Below are 22485 nucleotides of genomic sequence, written 5' to 3'. Positions count from 1 at the left end.
TAAATGCATGGTCATATTCTTTCTCTGGAAACATCTGAACTTGAGGGTGAATGCAGAATGGAGTAAAGCCAACCCAGAATAAGTGTCTATAAATTCAAGAGAGAGGCATCAGGCCCCTACATATTTTCAGTGAAAATACACAACCTATGTGACACCCAGAAAAAAGAAAACTTTCCTCATCTTCATCATTTACAATCACTAGCTTCTTCAGTACTCAGTTAAACCACATTTCCTACATGAAAGCATTATTGATCTATCCACTTATGAGTGTCTTCTCTCTTATCAACATTATTCACTCTTTAATACATTTTATATTTGTCTGTATTATATTACTTTATTCAAAAAATTGCAAGTTTACAGAAGGCAAGTGCCAGGTTTTTTCCCCTTTGTATCCTGAGCAGTTAGCATAGTGCTTGGCACATAATAGATGCAAAAAGAAATGACTAATGTTTGTCAAAAGTAGAATAAAGTTTGGAAGTGGAAATAATTTTAGAGGGTATCTAAAGTCATTAAACTATAAAAAAGAACATACATTGAGGTCTAGAAAAGTTAAGTGTCTTATACAATCTCCTCTTTAGTAGTAGAACTAGAACTTAGGTTCATTCACTGTCCCTAATAGCTTGACATGGTATAATTTTTGTATCATATTGAATAATGCTGAGAGTCAAAGAGATAGAAACAGAAGATATGTGTTATAATCCTATCAATGCTACTTTCTACTCTTTGAAGGCAAAATTCAATGGATCTAAAATCTTCCAAAGTGGATAATATTTGAAATTTATTTGAAAAAAATTCCATTTATTATGTGAGCAAGTTATCAGTTCTAGATTGGATAAAACTCAAAGAATATCTAATCTAATAAATACCTGAACTAAAATTCATATGATGACATATTCAACAAGTGATAATCCATTCTTCATTAAAATCTTCCAGGGAGGGTGAAATATTTATCTTACAAGATATTTTATTCTACTATTATAGAGAAAAAAATTGTAGTGAATATTTTCCTTATAACAAAATTAAATGTGTCCTTTTTTCAAAAATTTCTACCCATTTCTTTTTCTTCTGTTCTCAGGGCTAAATAAAAGAAGTTTAATGCATCTTATTTCTGATAATGCTTCAAATATTTGAAAATATCTCACATGCTTTACTCTTTGGTTTCCCCTACTTTAAGGTGAAGATGACAATTTCTTTTAAGTAGCAGTGATGCCAGAAATATGAAAAAAGAAAGTTAATTAGTTTAGCATGATTTATTCATGATTAAATGGTTTGGGTTTACTTTACTATCTCTAGATATCAGTTTCTTCATCTATAAAATGAGAAGTATGAACAAAGTGTTTTCTAAGATCTCTTTGAATTCTAAATCTATGAAATACTTAATAGGTTATCATTTTTACCACACTATTATACTTGGAAATTAGACAATATAAATGGAGACATTTTTATTATTAAATTCTGTAAGAAGTAAAATGGATATAAAAGGATAGATTTAAAAATATTGTTGTTTTAAAAGATTTATTGGTATCCATTAGAAAAATGAAACCATGTGCCATATTGAGTCATTTTGAAAGACCCACCATTACCTCTGCCACCATGCTGCTTCAGCTGGAAAAGAACAAGTGCAGGCCCAGCCACTCATTTTAAACCTCTGGTCCATGCCATTATGTAATTGCCAACATCATTACAAGCCAGGAATCATGGGAAATTTAGTTTGAAAGACCCCTAAACTTCCAAAGGAAGTTAAGATCAGAGACTGATCTAAATCAAAGTTTCAATTACACATTTCCCTGGGAAGAGCCAAGAGAGACTGGTCTCCCCAATGGCTCTTGTAAACATAACTAACATAATTACAGAAATTTGTGAATAAAAAGAAAAGAGGACAAAACCAATGATCCAATGACTGCTAGGCTCAATGACAAAAAGCCAATTAGGGGGCAGTCCCCTTTGGCATAAGAGTGTACATTCAAAACAAATGCATTCAACTTCCCATAGTTCAATCAACTGTACCCCAAACTTCATTCTGGATCTTCTTGATGCAGTGTAGGTTCTTCAGGCATCTTCATGGTATGTTCTCCAAACAGGTTCATTGTTTGGATTCTGGGAAGGTGGCAAATTTCTTATCCTGAAATTACTCTTAAAAGAATTTAAACTTTACATTATAGATTATAATACATACATTCTGATTATAAAACATACCTACCCCCTAAGGGGATTCAATTATACCATCTACCCTGAACAGGATTAAGGCCAACACCCAGATCAGCTAAGGATACATGGCTGAGTTTTGGGGTTGTATGAGTCAATTGACAAAAAAAATAAAGATAAAAAAATCCAAATAAAAGAGAAAAAATAACTTGTGAATGAAATGTAAAATATCAAAGTCTTATGTGCAAAAATTTAGGGAAAAATAAATTTATAACAGGTCCCTGAATCAAAGCCCAATTAAAATAATTTCAGCAATTTTGCAATTACCCATTCAGTAGCCATGACTACAGAAAGTTGCCACACTTATGAGAGAAATCAAAGGGCCAAATTTTATGTGTGTGTGTGTGAAAGAGAAATGTCTTTCCCTTTTGTGATTTGCTTTGATTCTCAGGGATCAGGCAGTCCAGGATGATAGCCAACCTTTGGTACTTGACTAGGATGAAGCTCAGGGAAGTCTGGCCTCTAAAATATGTCAGAAGAACTGCAACCCTGAACCTCACACTAAGTTCAAGTCCTTTAATATTGGCATGGGAGTTCAACAATCCTACCTGGATTGATATGGTCTTTTTTAAAATTATGCTGCTAGGCACTGTGTAGTTTCTCACCAATCACATTGGGACTGGGTGGTCTCCTTGACCTTGTGGCTCTTTTGTTCCCTTCTCCTGGAATCAGACAGAATCATTAATCACAGTCCCATAATATTTACCAATTCATGGTGGGTTTCCATAGACTAAATCTTTGTGGGTATGCATTAATATTATAGCAGTAATAGATTTACATATTAAACTTATATTACTTTAAAATAAAAAAGGATTAATATTGATAATATATACTTTACATACAAGAAATGAGAAAAAATGTAAAAAACTCAAATACTGTATTGCATATAGAAGGGAAAAATTATAGAATGTTTTAAAAATCAAATATACATATATATATATGTATATATATATATATATATATATATATATATATCTTAGAATTAGTGGAAGGTTTTTTCACCCCAAAATGAGATCCATTTCCTGTTAAACTTTTGCCATGAACTACCGTGAGTGCAAATGACTTTTATAAAATAGCAGATTTATAATGCAATTCAAATAAAGTATCAAAATTATAATAACACATTTAAAGACAATAGCAAACAAACCCATATGAGTTTTCTATATAACTACTTGCTGTGATGTTTAGAAAATGTATACTTGTCACAAATACAATAGGTATAGTAAATCATTCAAACTTGGCTGAGATATTTTTAACAAAATTGATTACTGCCTCCATCCAAATGTGGGGCAGAGCCTAAAAAAATCTGATAAAAACTCTTGGGTCTAAAATAACACCAAGAATTCTATATTCTTCTGATTGGAAGGTAAATTAAAATAAAGAGTTAAAATATCAAGCATAGAGGAGCTCTTTTGGCTTCCTGCTTTTATATATAATGAGTCTTGGTAGGAATTTTGTATTTGTTTTCTCTACCTTTTAAGACAGCATTCTTTATCATATATATCATCTATCCAAAAGTTACTATAAAATTCTAAAGTCAATTTTTAAGACCTCTTATAAAATTAAAATTTAAATTCTTAAGGCATCAAAGTTTTCAAGGTTGTGTACAATTGTCAAGATAGAATAAAACCTGTTAAGGCAACATGTGATCCTATAGTTGAGATGACAAATTCAGTATACATAAGACTTATGGGCTTTTACAACTTAAAAAAATATTTAAGATGTTCATGGTCTTTTACAATAGTATGCTTTTCAATAAAATCATAGGGTTAGATATTTAATTAGATTAAAACAGTTAAAATTTAAAAAAAATTAAACCTTAAAGAAATCAGGAAATACAATAATATAAGTGAATGACAAATTATAAGCAATGTACTTAAAAAAAAAAACACCTTTCTACCAATCAGAATAAACATGTTCACTATTAAGGAGTTTACAATAAAATCATGAACAGAATTTATCTAGCAGCCAAAAATTCATTAGCTTAAAAAATGATTCAGTATTACAGAAAAATAATGATCAGTTTAACATATGAAATTAAAACAGCAAAATTAATCATAAAACAACAATCAGCAAAATACAATAAGATATAGAGACTTTAAAAAATGGAGTCTGAGGAGGTTTAAAATCCACTTCCACTCTTTTAAAAGTTCCATTCAAGTTTCTTTTATCTGAGCTCTGCACTGAGCATAGTGTGGCTGACCCTCATAATTGGTATAGTTCAGAGGTTGGGTAGGCCCAAATAGCCAGTGAGTTTCTCCCCTGGGTCTCAGGCAAGATAATTGCAAGGAATGGTAGGAAGAAAAAACATCCCAGAACTAGGGTTTGTTTTAAATAGGCAATGTGGGCCATGCTTGCCATTCTACTTCCTGTTTGAAGAGTAAAAGCCAGGGCTCACATGGAAGCCAATTGGGGTAGGGGCTAGAAAAGCTCCTGGCTGGAAAACCCATGTGGAGAGGCTTGTGGAGAGCCTAGGAGACAAGCGCCTAGGTCAGGCTTGAATAAAAAACAAGTGGAGGGGCTCATGGGTATAGAAGCTCTCCTCCATTAAAAGTCATTGTCTAAGAGGAAACACACCCAAGAAATTCTCCTGTGTGCACGATGCAAAAAAAGGGGTTTATCCTTCCCAAGTTCCAATTGGCGGCAGCAGCAGCTTAGCAGGATCAGCTGGAGTTCTCCATGGAGGGACAGGCAGAGCAGGCCAGCTGGGGCAGCAGAGGGAATCAGAAATGTTAGGCAGGAATAGAGAACAACCAGGATCTGGGATCAATGGCCAGGCAGAACTTCCATGAATGGGGCTGTCAGAGTGGCCAGCATTGGCAGTACCAGCAGCCATGGGAAGCAGAAATGTAAGAAAAAGCAGGCAGGAATAAGCTGCTGGAAAAATGATTTGTCCCTTTCCCGGAAAAGTAGCTGGGTGGCTGGGGAGAACAGGGAGAAGAGAAAAAACAAAAAGGAAGACACACAAAAAAAGCAGAAGCAGGTCTGAAGCTCTGGAGATAATTTAGAATTCTCTCAGAGTTCTGCCTATGGGGGCAGGGTAAAAATTCATGGCAAAAGTGTTGCTTGCTCAACTATCTGAAAAATTAAGTATTATGTCTCCCAATTTCTGGTCACCATAAATGTAAGAAATAAAATGGATATAAAAGGACAGATTTAAAAATATTATGGTTTTAAAATATTTATTGTAGCCATTAGAAAAATGAAGCCATGTGGAACGTTAAGAGTCAATTTGAAAGACCTGCCATTATCTCTGCCACCATGCTGCTTCAGCCAGAAAAGAGCAAGTACAAGTCTAGCCACTCATTTTTAACCTCTGGTCCATGTCATCACATATATCATGGGAAATGTAGTTTGAAAGACCTCTAAACTTCCACAGGAAGTTTACATCAGAGACCTCAAAATTTCAATTATACAATTCTTTTGGTGGGATGGATTACTTAGCCTTTTATAATTTCCCTATTGATAATTATCATTTTGACCATAATAATCTAGTATTTGACAAACTCAGAGATCCAAACTTTTAGAAGAATTTATTTTTTGACCAAAACTACTGGGAAAACTGGAAGACAGTATGGTAAAAAGCAGGACCAGGATCACACTTCATATGCCAAGATAAAGTCAAAATGGATACATTATTTAGACTTAAAGGGTGAAACTACAAACAAATTATAGGAGCAGGGGTAGTTCACCTCTCATATCTATTGATAATGAAAGAATTTACATCCAGAAAAGAAACAAAGATTAAAATAGATTACTTTGACTATTGAAATTAAAAAAAAATTCTGCACAAACAAAATCAATCCAACCCAGATTAGAAGGCAAATGACAAATAAGAAAACAATATATAGCAAATTCTCTGACAAAGGCCTAATGTCTCAACCACGTAGAAATTTTAATCACATCTCTAAAAATACAAAACATTCATCAACTGAAAAATGTTTATTATGAATAGGTAATTCTCAGATGAATAAATTAAAACCATCATTAGTCATAAGAAAAAAAGTTCTAAATTACCATTAATTAGAGAAATGGAAAGTAAAACAACTCTCAGGCACCACTTCACAGCTATGAGACTGGATAATATAACAAAAAATATATTTTTGAAAGAATGGGGAAAAATTAGGACATGGATACACAATGTGTCGGGCTGTGAACTCATACAACCATTCTGAAGAGCAATTTGGAAGCATGATCAAAAGGCAATAAAACTGTTCATAACTTCTGACATAGTAATGCCACTATGTTTGTATCTCAAAGATTCCAAAGACAGGGGAAAAGACTCACTTGTACTAAATATTTATAGCAGCTTTTATTGTGGTGGGAAATATATAGAAACTGAAGGTATGTCCATCAATAGGGAATGACTGAACCAGTAGTGGTACATGATTGTAATGGAATGATATGTCATGAGAAAAGACAAACAGGATGATCATAAACAAAATCCTTAGAAACCTTAGATGAAATGATATAAAGTTACATGAGCCAAACAAGGGGAATGTTGCACATAGTAACACCAATAATGTTCAGTGATCTACTGTATGATTGAACATCTATAAGGGACTAATGACAATAAAGTCTATCCAAATCAAAGAAGGAACTGACAGAGTCTGAATAAGGATGGAAGCATATTCTTCACTTTGTTTCCTCCATGAATTTTCCTCTGCTGTAGATGAGGTGTCTTTTTTCACAACATGATGAAAATGAAAATATGTATTGTAAAACATATAAAACTTATGTAATATTATCAGCCATCTCTGAGATGAGGGAGGGATGTGAGAAAAGGAGAGAACATGGTTCACAAAATGTCAGAAAATTTTATTTTATCAACCTGTAATTTGGAAAAAAAGGGGAGGAAATGGGAATGATCATTTTATCAGATTAGCTAAATAAACCTAGATATGAAGACATTTGTTCATGCATATGTATTGTGGTTTGGACCAAAGTTTAGTAGACTTATTTGATGGAGGAAAAAAAGAAATTCAGAAATGATTTTCCCCTATTTCATTTAATATGCTCATTAAGCTAACAGACATGTCTATTTAGGGACATAAATTAATCTCTGATCTACATATATACTAGTATGTAGCTTTATATAACTCTTCTACTCAATATGCCAAAAGATTTCTCCTAGATAATTTTAATAAATATTTCATCATTCGAAATGCAATATTCAGTCTTTTCCATCTGTTGTCTCTAACTCAATACGCAATTGTTCTACCTACTTTTTTACCCAAATTCTGTTAGGGAATATAAAGCAATCTACTTATTTATTCATGTTCATTTTATTTGTTAAACACACCTTCTATCTTAGAATCAATATTATGTATTATTCTAAGGAGGAAGAGTAATAAGGGGTAGGTAATGGGGTTTAAGTGACTTGATCAGAGTCACATGGCTAGGAAGTGACTGAGGCTTAAATTTACTTCAATAAAGTGTTGAGCTAATTAATTATAAAATATTAGTATCCAGCTATTTTCTATTCATTAAAATAGAGTATATTTCATTTTTTGATGCTACAATTGGGTATTTACTCTGTGTTCTAAAACTAAGCATTCCTGATATATAGGCATAAGATTTATAAGTAATCAGCAAGTGTTTAGTTAATTAGAGTACTTGGTCCTGAGCCATATTTTCCACATTTCTCTAACTTTTGTTACCTTGTTTCTCCCAAATTGTAACAGTTCTAAGAGTAGTTTTGTTTGGTTTTGTTGTCTGTTCTGGACAAACATTCTGAAATTTATCTTCTAGATCTGTATGGGCTATTTAGGGTTTAAGTACCTCCTTCAGAGGTCATAAAATCAGCATTTCTGAGAGATCGTTTTTAAAATCAGTTCATCCTGAATTCAAGTTTGTCTTTCTGTTTATGATATTGTGGTACCTCATGGCAAATACTGATTCCTTTTAGAGGATGTATCAGATTCTTCTTAGAACTTCTGTGTTTCATCCTCTATAAAAAAATGTCAATATTTTTTGTTAAATTTTAGAGGATGTAGTGCTATGTGACATAAACTTACATTTCTTGTTAATTTTTGGAAAATAAATCCATTTATTCCTTTATTGACATATGTGTAGAATATGTGAGAAACACTGTAATCTGCACATAATTTTTACCTTTTGGTTTAATTTTTTGTTAATATGGATGTCAATGTAAACACTTTTGAGTTCCTCTTGTATGGTAACTCCAATCAATTAATAAGTATCTAATTAGAATTTACTGTTTGACAGGCACTTTGCTATGATATTGGGATAAAAAGACAAACAAAAATCTTTGCTAACAACTCACTAGGCATTGACTAGAGATCTCAAACTTTAAGTTTCAAAAAAATGTAAAGTTTCTGCATAGTTGAAGTCATGTTGCTTTTGCCAAAATCATTGGGGAAACAATAGAATAGCATTAAAATGATGGCCCTGTCATATTATTGTTATCATCATCATCATCATCATCATAACAGTAATTACATTTATATATTTATCTATTAGTTTATTCATCTATTTATTTATTCATCTAGTTATATATTTACTTATATGTTTATTAAATTAATCACCTAATTAGGTTTGACTTTTTGATCAGGAGACTTTCTGTATCTGACTAGGCTGGTTTTTGTAAAACATTTGTAATAGTTTGAAAAATTAAAACTTGTACTCTTTTCCTCCTTGGTACAAATGTCTGAACAAGACATTGTACTCCACTGGAATTGCTTGCAAGAAAGCAGAATGCCTTCTCCATCAATATGAGTCATTAGACTATGAGCACTTTTTAATTGTCATTGCTAAATCATTGATTGGAAAAACAGATACCAATATAGCACAGTAGATAGAGCACCAGCCCTGGAGTAATAAGGTTGCATGTTCAAATCTGGTTTCAAACATTTCCAGCTGTGTGACCCTGGGAAAATCATTTACCCTCAGTTGTCTACCCCTTCCTGCACTTCTGTCTTATAATTGATAATAGGATAGAAGACAAGTGTTTAAGAAAAAAATAAAAAATAAATTATGGTATGACCTCAGATCTAGCAGGAGTTCATCATATGAATTATATCCCCTCTCACATTCTGGTGAATGCTATGGGACCCTTTATCAAAGTTCTATTTTAAAATAATTGAAGAACATCATAAATTTCTTTTAGAAACTGACAGGGAAATATATTTTCCACATCCAACTTTATAGAGCCTTGAAAATTATACACAGATAACCAGGCTGAGAAATTCAGGTTTTGGGCAATAACTTTTCCTTTTCAAAATGTCAAACCATTATTCTACTCCAAATATATCTTCATGCTAATGATAAAAATTTACTTAGTAGTAGGAAGAAATTTTTAAAAGAATAAAATTAACTATACTGAAGAAAAGGGAAAAGAAAGAAGGGGGATAAAATTACTTTATTCTGTGAAATATAATGATAGTCAATTAGTCAACAAGCACTTATTATGTGCCTATAATGTGCCATACTAAGTATCAAAGAAAAGCAAAAGACAGCTATTATTCTCAAGGAATTCACAGTCTAATGAAAGAGACCATATGTAAACAATTATAAAAAGGTATTTACAGAAAAATAGAAATGTAACAATTATAGATTGCTTTAAGGTTTGCAAAATTCTTTACATATTATCTCATTTGATCCTTTCCACAACTGTGTAAGACAAGATAAGGATAAGTAATATCCTCATTTTACAGATGAAAGTCTTGAAGCAAATAGAGGTTAAATATTTTGTCAAGATTCACACAGCTAGTAAATACCTGAGACCAAATTTTATTCCATATCTTTCTTTCCAAATCACATGTCCTAGTTATATATAATGATTAAATTGCTGTTTTGACTAAATAAGAGTTATAAAAAAGTGGTCACCAATTATTATCCCTTAAGTCAGAAAAACTATTATCAGCTTTTAACAATTTTAATTGGAATATTAGTAAAAAAAAGGGAAATGTGGAAGGGAAAGCAGTAAGGAGACTGCTTAACCTCCCATAAAGACTGATCCAGTGAAATGAAGTTTGCTCCCCAACAGAATTCCAATCTCCACATGGGTAAGGAATACTAATCACTCACCAGCAAGCTAGGCAGGAACCAGGCAAGGTCCCAATGCAGGAAAACTCTTGTGAGCTAAGTGAGGCAGCACTAACCCCAACAAGAAAGTCCTTGACTCCAAGAAGCTCCAAAGCTGGAAGTCAAAGTCCTGAAAACAAAAACTCCAGTTGAAAGGCCCAAATCTCCAAGTTGAATTTGAAGTCTAAAAGCCCGAAGGAGCCAACCTCCAAAGAAAAAGATCAAAGAAGAAGATCCAAGGAGCAGAGAATCCAAAGAGGAACTCTTAAGGAGTAGCCTCAGGGAGAAATACCTTGGATAGGAAGTTCAGAACTTTTTATACTTCTTTTTCCACATCACTTCTTGTCCCTTCCTCACTTTACTGGAATTAATCACAGTCTTTTAATTTGCCAAGCACTGCAGGGATGGGGATGGGGGTGAGAGCAGTGGCCTCTGTAATTGTCATCCACTCTAGCAAATGATCTATGAACTCTCATACTTAGTGACTGGTAAGGTACTAAGTAGAGGTACTTAAGTTTTTGATTGATTAACTTAAAAGTGGCTGATTGATAAGACAAAGAAAATTTGATTTCCTCTTCACATATACCATCTACCTAAAGTTTCTATATTTCTCATAACACATGGAAAATGGTCTCACTTTCCAGTTTCTAACAGATGGCAAACTGAATTACTACTTGGGTGGTATTAGATGGATCAAAATGGTATTTCCTAGATAATGGACACAACCCTAAAATAGTGGCACAGGAAAAGTGAAGCTAGAGCAAAATCTACAATGTTTATTCATCATCTGTCAAAATAGACATCTTTGGGACATGAAATCACATGTAATCTTATATGTTTATTATGCTCAAAGGACTGTGATTTGGATGTGAAAATTTATGACCTTTCCTCTCAAATATTTTACATTTAAAACTTGAGAAATATGACATACTTTGTCATGTAAGTGTTAAATATAAGGGAAGTTACTTGTTGAATAGGACAGAAAATATGAAACTCCAAAAAGAATAGGTTCATATTTCCACAAAAAAATAAGTACTCCAAAAGAAGAAAATCACAGGTTATGTGGAGTCCTGGATTAAATAGTCTATGCTAATCACAAAGACTTGCCAAAACTTAATGAACCTCCATTGTAGAATTACTTCTTGATCTGCACTTAGCTTATTTGCATATAAGTACTCTGCCTATGAATAGCTACAGGCTACCAAAAGGAAATTAAACTCTACAAAATTATCCTGGCTTGGCAGCTATCAAAACACACAATTCCAAATATTAAAGTATATATCAAAGTTTCCTTACACTTTTATTTCTCATGAGCCTATGAGTGAAAGTGAAAAAAAGAAACAGCATATATGAGCTATCATATTCCCATGATATCATTTGGGTCCTCTGACTTTCTCTATTCATACCCTGGCAGAATTATTCTCCATAATGGGTTCAAATATTTTTGTAATAGTGTCTCCCATATCTGTCAATCCAAAAATATCTTTTCCTGAGTTTCCAAATTATTTGTTAGATATCCCTAACGAGATGATCTTGAATTTAGTATATCAAAAACTTAACTTATTATCCTCACTAGGAATGATACTTTGTGCTAAATGTTACCAGAGACATCATCATGTCTGCAAGATTAGTGTTGGAGAAGCTGAAGGTAAAAATGAGATGAGGCCTGCAGTGAAAAGAAGTTAAAGATATATTGAATTTCTCATCCTCTTCTCTAAGTCTACATCCTTGTTTCAGCTTCTCCTAATCTCCATCTTAGACTGCTACCATAATCTTTAAAAAGTAAAACCTCACCTTCCATTTTAGAATCAATACTCTATATTTGTTTCAAAGGAGAAGGGTAGTAATGTCTAGGAAATGGGGGCTAGGCAAGTTGCCCAGGGTCACACATCTAGAAAGTATCTCAGGCCAGAACACTCAACTTCCCATATCCAGGCCTGGATTTCAATCCACTGAACCACCTAGCTGCCTCACTGCAATTTTCCTTTATCTCCTTTGATTCTTTTTTTACTATTTTTTAAACATTTATTAATATTCATTTTTGACATGGTTACATGACCAAATGCTTCTACTTTCCCCTTCACACCCCGCACTCCCCCCACCCAAGTCCAATGCACATTTCCACTGGTTTTAACATGTGTCATTGATCAAGACCTATTTCCAAATTGTTGTTAGATGCATTGGTGTGATAGTTTCGAGACTACATCCCCAATCATGTCCACCTCAACCCATGTGTTCAAGCAATTGTTTTTCTTATAAATTTCCTCTCCTGCAGTCCTTCCTCTGAATGTGGGTAGCGTTCTTTACCATAAATCCCTCAGAACTGTCCTGTGTCATTGCATTGCTGCTGGTACAGAAGTCCATTACATTCGATTCTACCATAGTATATCAGTCTCTATGTACAATGTTTTTCTGGCTCTGCTCCTTTCACTTTGCATCAGTTCTGGAGGTCTTTCTAGTTCACCTGGAATTCCTCTAGTTTATTATTCCTTTGAGCACAATAGTATTCCATCACCAGCATATACCACAATTTGTTCAGCCATTCCCAAATTGAAGGACATAACCTCATTTTCCAGTTCTTTGCCACCACAAAAAGCACAGCTATAAATATTTTCACAAACAAAACAACGGTATGGCTGGATCAAAGAGCAGGCATTTTTTTATTGCCCTTTGAGCATAGTTCCAAATTGCCAGTCAGAATGGTTGGATCAGTTCACAACTCCACCAGCAATGCATTAATGTCCCATTTTGGCCACATTCCCCTCCAGCATTCATTACTTTCCCCTTCTTTCATTTTAGCCAATCTGCTAGGTGTGAGGTGATACCTCAGAGTTGTTTTGATTTGCATTTCTCTAATTATTAGAGATTTAGAACACTTTCTCATGTGCTTATTGATACTTTTGATTTCTTTACCTGAAAATTGCCTATTCATGTCTCTTGCCCATTTATCAATTGGGGAATGGCTTGATTTTTTATACAATTGATTTAACTCCTTGTATATTTGAGTAATTAGACCCCTGTCAGAGTTTTTGGTTATAAAGATTTTTTCCCAATTTGTTGTTTCCCTTCTGATTTTGAGTACATTGTTTTTGTTTGTACAAAAGCTTTTTAGTTTAATATAATCAAAACCATTTAATTTACATTTTGTAATTTTCTCTAACTCTTGCTTGGTTTTAAAGTCTTTCCTTTCCCAGAGATCTGACAAGTATACTATTCTGTGTTCACTTAACTTATTTATAGTTTCCCTCTTTATATTCAGGTCATTCACCCATTCTGAATTTATCTTGGTGTAGGGTGTGAGATGTTGATCTAAACCTGATCTCTCCCATATTGTTTTCCAAATATCCCAGCAGTTTTTTTCAAATAGTGGATTCATGTCCCAAAAGTTGGGCTCTTTGGGTTTATCATACACTGTCATGCTGATGTCATTTACCCCAAGTCTATGCCACTGCTCCTCCCTTCTGTCTCTTAGCCAGTACCATATTGTTTTGATGACTGCTGCTTTATAGTATAGTTTAATATCTTGTAGTGCTAGGCCCCCTTCCTTCACATTTTTTTCATTATTTCCTTTGATATTCTTGATCTTTTGTTATTCCAAATGAAATTTTTTATAGTTTTTCCTAATTCAATAAAGAAGTTTTTTGGTAGCTTGATAGATATGGCGCTAAATAGGTAAATTAATTTGGGTAGAATGGTCATTTTTATTATGTTAGCTCGTCCTACCCATGAGCAATCAATGTCTCTCTAATTGTTTAGATCCAGTTTTATTTGTTTGGAAAGTATTTTGTAGTTGTTTTCATATAATTGCTGTGTTTGTTTTGGTAGATAGATTCCTAAGTATTTTATATTGTCTAGAGTGATTTTAAATGGTGTTTCACTTTTTACCTCTTGCTGCTATAATGTGTTGGAAATATATAGAAATGTTGATGCTTTTTATGCATTTATTTTATATCCTGCAACTTTGCTAAAGTTGTTGATTATTTCTATAAGCTTCTTAGTTGATTCTATAGGATTTTTTAAGTATACCATCAAATCGTCTGCAAAGAGTGATAGCTTAGTCTCCTCATTACCTATTTTGATACCTTCAATTTCTTTTTCTTCTCTAATTGCTACTGCTAGTGTTTCTAGTACAATGTGGAATAAAAGAGGTGATAATGGGCATCCTTGTTTCACTCCTGATCTTATTGGGAAGGCTTCTAATTTATCCCCATTGCATATGATGCTTTTTGATGGTTTTAGGTAAATACTGTTTATTATTTTTAGGAAAGGTCCTTCTATTCCTATACTTTTCAGTGTTTTCAATAGGAATGGATGCTGTATTTTGTCAAAGGCTTTTTCAGCATCTATTGAGATAATCATGTGGTTTTTGTTTGTTAGACTGTTGATATGGTCAATTATGTGGATGGTTTTCCTAATGTTGAACCAACTTTGCATTCCTGGTATAAATCCCACCTGATCGTGGTGAATGATCTTCTTAATTACTTGCTGGAGTCTCTTTGCTAGTATTATATTTAAGATTTTCGCATCTATGTTCATTAGGGAGATTGGACTGTAGTTTTCATTCTCTGTTTTTGATCTACCTGGCTTTGGAATCAGTACCATATTTGTGTCATAAAAGGAATTTGGTAGGACTCCTTATTTGCTTATTATATCAAAAAGTGTGTATAGTACTGGAATTAGTTGCTCTTTGAATGCCTGATAAAATTCACTTGTGAATCCATCAGGTCCTGGTGATTTTTTCTTAGGGAGTTCTTTGATAGCTTGTTCAATTTCTTTTTCTGATATGGGATTATTTAGGTATTCTATTTCTTCTGCTGTTCATCTAGGCAATTTATATTTTTGCAAATATTCATCCATATCTCCTAAATTGTTATATTTATTGCCATATAATTGGAAGAAATAGTTTTTAATGATTGCCTTAATTTCTTCTTCATTAAATGTGAGGTCTCCATTTTCATCTTTGATACTGTCAATTTGGTTTTCTTGTTTCTTTTTTTTTATTAGATTGACCAGTACTTTGTCTATTTTACCTGTTTTTTCAAAATACCAGCTTCTAGTCTTATTCATTAAATCAGTAGTTCTTTAACTTTTGATTTTATTAATTTCTCCCTTGATTTTTAGTATTTCTAATTTATTTTTCATCTGGGGATTCTTAATTTGCTTGCTTTCTAGTTTTTTGAGTTGCATGCCCAATTCATCTCTGCCCTCCCTAATTTGTTAATATATGCACTCAAGGACATAAATTTCCCCCTGAGTACTGCCTTGGCTGCATCCCACAGAGTTTGGTAGGATGTCTCATCATTGTCATTCTCTTCAGTGAAATTGTTCATTGTTTCTATGATTTCTTCTTTGACTAATGTGTTTTGGAGAATCATAATATTTAATTTCCAATTAGTTTTTGATTTGCCTGTCCAGTTGCCCTTACTAATTATTATTTTTATTGCATTATGAACTGAGAAGGTTACATTTATTATTTCTGCTCTTTTGCATTTGTTTGCAATATTTCTATGCCCTATTACATGGTCAATCTTTGTGAATGTACCATGTGCAGCTGAAAAGAAGATGTATTCCTTTTTCTCCCTAATTATTTTTCTCCACATATCAATTAAATCTAATTTTTCTAGGACTTCATTCACCTCTCTTACCTCTTACTTATTTATTTTTTGGTTTGATTTATCTAGATCTGAAAGAGGAATATTTAGATCTCCCACTATTATGGTTTTACTATCTATTTCCTTCTTGAGCTCTGCAAGTTTCTCCTTTATGAATTTGGATGCTATGCCACTTGGTGTATACATATTGAGCAGTGTTATTTCCTCATTGTTTATACTGCCTTTAATCAGGATGTAATGACCTTCCCTGTCTTTTTTAATCATATTTACTTTTACTTTGGCTTTGTCAGAAATCATAATAGCTACTCCTGCCTTCTTTTTCTCATTTGATGCCCAAATGATTTTGCTCAAGCCCTTAACCTTAAACTTGTGTATGCCCCCCTGCCTCATATGTGTTTCTTGTAGACAAGATATGGTAGGATTTTGGTTTCTAATCCACTCTGCTATTTGCTTCTGTTTTATGAGTGAGTTCATCCCATTCATATTCAGAGTTATAATTATCAGTTGTGCATTTGCTCACATTTTTGTATCTTCTCCTAGTCCCACCCCTTCTTCTTACACTATTTCCTTTTAAACCAGTGGTTTGCTTTAAGCTGGTATTCCTTAACCGTTCCTACCCCCTCCCTTATTATTCCCCTCTTTTTATTTTTAAAGGCCTAATGAATTTGCTCCCCCTTCTTCTCCCCTCCCTTTTTTGACCTCCCTACTCCCCTGCTCCCCTTGGTTTATTCCTTCTGACTTTCTCAGTAGAGTTAGATAGAGTTTTATATCCCAATGGATAGTACAGCTACTCTTCCCTCTCCGGGTTGATTATGCTGAGATTAAGGTTTCAAAATTACCTCTTAATGCTCTCTTCCTCTCCTTCTTATAATAGTATTTGTCCCCTCCCCTTCCCATGCCCTCTTTATGTATAATATAATATTCTATTTTTCTTATTCTTTCAAGTTTCTCTAGGTGTCCCCTACTATTCACCCCATTCTTTCCCCTCCATATCATCTTAGACCATTTAGTATTCCACCCTCTCCCTATGAATTATTCTTCTGATTACTATAATAGTGAATAGAGTTTACTACAGAGAATTATACATAGCATTTCTCCACATAGGAATACAGATAATTAGATCCTATTGAAGCCCTTAAAGATTCAAATTTCTTTCTCCTCTGTTTCTTATTTACCTTTTCATGTTTCTCTTAATTTTTGTGGTTGGATATCAAACTTTCCATTTAGTCCTGGTCTTTTCTGTGCAAATACTTGGAAATCTTCAATTTTGTTGAATGCCCATACTTTCCCCTGGAAGTATATAGTCAGTTTTGATGGGTAGTTGGTCCTTGGTTGAAGACCCACTTCTCTTGCCTTTCTGAATATCATATTTGAAGCCTTGAGGTCTTTTAGCATGGAAGCTTCCAGATCTTGTGTGATCCTGATTGGTGCTCCTTGATATTTGAATTGTCTCTTTCTGGCTTCTTGTAAGATTTTTTTCTTTTTCTTGGAAGCTCTTGAATTTGGATATTATATTCCTGGGTGATGTCTTTTCTGGGTCTAGGGTAGAGGGTGATCTATGGATCCTTTCGATGTCTATATTGCCCTCTTGTAGAACTTCACGGCAATTTTGCTGAATAATTTCTTTTAGTATGGAGTCCAATTTTCTATTAATTTCTGCTTTTTCAAGGAGACCAATGATTTTCAGATTGTCTCTTCTATACCTGTTTTCTTGGTCTGTCACTTTCTCATTGAGATATTTCCTGTTTCCTTCTATTTTTTCAGTCTTTTGACTTTGTTTTATTTGTTCTTGTTGTCTTAAGAGATCATTAGCTTCTAATTGCTCAATCCTATCCTTTAGGGACTGGTTTTCAGCTATAATCTTTTGGTTTTCCTTTTCAATCTGGTCATTTCTGGTGTTCAATTTGCTTATCAGTTCATTTGATTTCTGAGCCTCACTTTCCAATTGCAAAATTTTGCCTTTTAAACTGTTATTTTCTTGCCAGATCTCGTCTATCTTTCTCATTATCTCAGATTTGAACTTCAATAGCTTGTGACCAGTTTTCATTATTTTGGGAAGGTTTGGATATGATTACTTGTTTGTTCTCTTCTGCTGTTTGCTCTGTTGTCTGGATTTTATCTGTGTAAAAGTTGTTGCGTGTTACAGATTTCTTCTTGATGATCTTTCTCATCTGGGGTTCCTGTTTTTGGCTTGCCATTGTTGTTAGCCCTGTGCCTTCTCAGCTTTATCCTCACACTCAGGGCCTGTCTGCACTCTCTAGGCTCCCAAGGTCTCAGGTCTCATTGTTCTCGAGGTCAAGCCTCCTGGTGGTCCCCCTGATCTTCCCCTCTTCCCCAGGCTCCTTCAGCAGTCTCAGGGCACTGCTTCCACAGCCGTGCTCCAGTCTGCACAGGGTCCACACTAGAGGTACAAGCCTGAGCTCAAGGTCCTTATCCACCCCTAAGTCAATGCCTTCATCCGCGCTGGGGCTCAGGGTCTGTATTCAAAGTTGGTGTGCATTCTTTAGCCTCTTGGGGTCCTAAGTCTTGCTGCTCTCAGGAACAGGCCCTGGAGTTGCCAATGACTTAATGGGTGTCCCAAACCTGCTTTAACTCTTGTGGGCTGGCCTTGGCACTCTATGTGGTATGGGGGATGAGGGAGGGGCTTCCACTGCTGATGTTTTAGTGGGAGCTGTTTCACCCCTTTATAGTGTGGAAATGCCCTGATTCCACGTACCTTCAATGCTGCTCCCTGTTGTGGGATCCCTTCATTTGTCTGGATTTGTTTTTACGTCCCCTTGAGAAGTCCTATTTGCTTCGGTTAGGAGAGATCAAGCAGTTGCTCCTTACTCTGCCCCCATTTTAAACCCGGAACTCATCTCCTTTGATTCTAAGTTTCTCTCCTCTCATACTAGTCCAACATATAGCAACCAATATAATCTATTAATATGGAGTTTTGACTATGTCTTTCTCTATTCACAAATCTTTTACCTAAAAAATAATTTTTTTAAACTTCTAATTTGGTCATTTCTAACCAATGTGCAGTTAAAAATTATTGTAAGCCCTGGGAGGCTCCCTGCTACAACTTCCCCCTACACCTCCCACTTTCTTTGTGGGATATGTTGTGAAAAGTATAAGAGAAAGGTTTGGCACCTTTTCTCCCACTCGAGCCTGGATGCTGGAGCTAGTCTACCCTGAACCCTGTCTAGTTTCTCTCCCTCGACACCTTTTTTCCCTTCTATCTACCTCCTAATTTTCCCTAGACCTTCCCTTTTCTAATTTCAATAAAACCTAGCTATTCTGAACCCTAAGTTGCTCTCTGATCTTTTATTTGAGCTCTGAAGGGCTCTGGTCAATTTCCTCCTGCTGGGACTGCTACCTTCCTTTCCCTTCCTCTACCTTCCTCTCTCCTTTCTCCCATCCATCCTTCCTTCTGCCTTCCCTTCACCCCCTCACACCAAACTTCCACCTAACTTTCCTGGAAATTGTGAAAGTAAAAATCAGTTATTTTGATTATATTAAATTATAAAGCTTTTGAATAAATAAAATTAATGCACCTAGGATAAAAACAGGAACACAATTGACTAAGATGTTATGTAGTAAAAATTGTAATTATGTTTTTGATATCAATGATATTTAGATATCTAACAGATACATATAATACCAAAAACAATTCATTAAAAGGTAAGTGATATAAAAACACTTTTCATTAGAATTATTAACTCAGATACATATAATACCAAAAACAATTCATTAAAAGGTAAGTGATATAAAAACACTTTTCATTAGAATTATTAACTAATGAGAATCATGTGAAAGAATGCTCCAAATCACTAATAATATGAGAAATTCTGAACAAAACAACCTTGGGGTTTCACCTCATATACAGAAAATTGGAAATAAAAAAGATGTTAAAAATGAGAAAATATGTTGATGTGGTTATGAAAAGACAACTGCACAAATGGTTGAAGATCTTTGATTCAGTGCAAGCATTGTGGAAATCAATTTGAATTGTTTGTGAAAATTGGCTAAAATATCAATTTCCTTTGACCTAGAGATTCTACTGCTAAGCATAACCCTCAAGAATATTAGTCACGAAAGACTCCATATACAACAAAACATTTACAGTCTCATTTTTTTGTGGTATCAAATAACTGAAAATAAATTAGCCATTGATTAGAGACTTTTAAATTAAGAGTTCGTATTAATTTGCGCTCATATTGTTGAGGGCCTTTATCTTCAGAATAAAAAGTGAAATGGTCAGTCTTGTATATGTGAATATTTATTTTTGCTGGTTTGTCAAATGATAGTTTTTAAAGAGGAGATACTGGAACCAGAGAGACCATTTCTAATAGTTATAATTAATGTATATATGAATAAGCAAACAAATAAATAAATAGATATATCAATAAATAAATGTGTGTATATAAACATATATACATACATATTTACATAAATATTATTTATAAATGTATATATTATATTTATATGTGGATATTCATGTATATATTAAATGTACATACATATGCATTTGTATGTATATATGCATGTATGTATGTCCTATAAGATTCTTTTCATTTCTAAAAAATTTTTCCTCACTTTAATTGTTCCTCTTTTAGCTTTTTTCTCCCTGATAAGAGTATGTGTGTAAAAGTATAATAGTATATTCCTTTAGAGAGAGAAAAAGGTTATTCATGTTTTCATTAATATTACTATATTATTGTTCCAACAGAAAGAGAAAACATTCTTTACTTCTTTCTCTAATAGTTAACTCACACCTGTGCTGTTGATCAAAGCATTTTCTATCTCTTTCATTACCTTACAGAGTTTAATGTAGTAATACTTAATAGATAAATACATTATAGAATTCAAAATATTATTATTTTGTATGTGTTATCTTATTAATGCTTCAGATAAGTGTTTAAAATTCTCAGCTAACATCAAAGGGAAATACTACCCACCTATTCACATATAAAGAGAAAAAAATATTTAAAATATTAAGGAAATATAATCTATCTTTTTTCTAACAAAGGACCAAGTGGTCAATGATAAACTTCTTTTCTCAGAAACCAAATCAGATTTTATGAACAAAGAATTGTCTTTACAGCTTGCTTACTTAACTGCTGATGGCAGAGTAAAGAGCTGCTTTTGATCCACCAAGTAATACCATTAAAGACTGAGAGGAAAACATGGAAAACAATTGATACTGTTCTGGAGAATCATTTGTGATGATTCATATTTTAGCCACAAAATAATAATATCTGTCAAGTATTAGAAACTGGAATAGATGTTAAGACTTTAAGTGGTTTCCTGTGCCCCCTATGAAAATACAGCATTTGTGTCTTAAATAAAAATAACCTGATTGTATCCCTGAATCTAAGAGCATGTAATGAAAAAAGTTAAAGCCCTGAACAACATTTACACTTGAAGCAAAATGAAAAGGAGAACAAGATTATGAGTTAATTTTAAACATATAAAATATGATAGGGCTCACAATCTGAATGAATTTAATAATTATCCACACTGAGAGAACTTTAATTAAGGAACACAATGGAAAATCCACTAGTTTTCTAATCAAATCTGACATAATGTTGTAAATTGGTTGCCTCTGTTACTGTCTGTTGTAGGTATAAAATATGTATTTTTAATAGCCTATTAGTCAACTTGGCATAATCAAGAACATGGCTGGTCTCTTAAGCAGTTTAGTGAATAACGATATAATTTGCTGCATAGCATCATCTAAGATCCAGAAAAGAAGAAAATTAAATAACAATATGATGGTTAACAGAAGCAAGAAGGCAGGGCAATTAAAGTGTAGGAGTAGAAAGGTAGTGGAAGTTGACAATAGCTCCAGTAATTACATAAATATCTCTCCCACTATGAGGCTGCCAGTAAGCAGTAAATATATATATATATATATATATATATATATATATATATATATATATATAATTTTAAGTAAATAAAATGTGAAAAAGGGACATATCCTATTGGATAAGACTGAAGCTCTGGGGATTATGTTTACCTGGGTAGATTTCTTTATGCATTGATATTTATATTTGAGTGTAAGGTATGTTTCCCCAGGAAAGTCTTGGGCATTGAGCTGTATAATAAATTTCTTTAGCTTTTAGGTAAGGAATATACCCAAGTATAGAGAAATTATGGTTTTATAATATTCACAAGTTGGAAAAGCCAAGGGGGAACATTAGGTATAGCTACCCACTTGAACTTTCACAATATTCCCCTCCAAACATTTAAAAATATCTCACAAATCAAATATTGGTGTAACAGAGCAACTGAAAGATGCAAGTAAGATAATTTTACAGCCTAAGAAAACTTAAGAGTTTGGCAGGAGAAGTCTATGACACTGGGATAAAGACCTGCCTGCAGCTCACACACAGCAGCAGCAATAGTGGCAGGAGCAATGGCAGAAGTTATTGGAGCATTGAGGCCAGAGTTTGTAGGGGATACTGACAAATGGTCAGAAAGAGATTACAGGGAAAACAACATGAATCATTGAGTACAACTGACACTACGTAGCAGTGTCTGTTAGAGCTATTGGAGTTCTAGGTCACAGTTCCAAGGTGGACAGGCGTGCCTGAGTTTAGTCATAAGGGAACAGAGATCCTAATCACAGCTCCAG

This window comes from Gracilinanus agilis, chromosome 1 (genome assembly GCF_016433145.1).
Source record: "Gracilinanus agilis isolate LMUSP501 chromosome 1, AgileGrace, whole genome shotgun sequence".
Classification (NCBI taxonomy): Eukaryota; Metazoa; Chordata; class Mammalia; order Didelphimorphia; family Didelphidae; genus Gracilinanus; species Gracilinanus agilis.
This window is presented reverse-complemented; position numbering follows the sequence as displayed.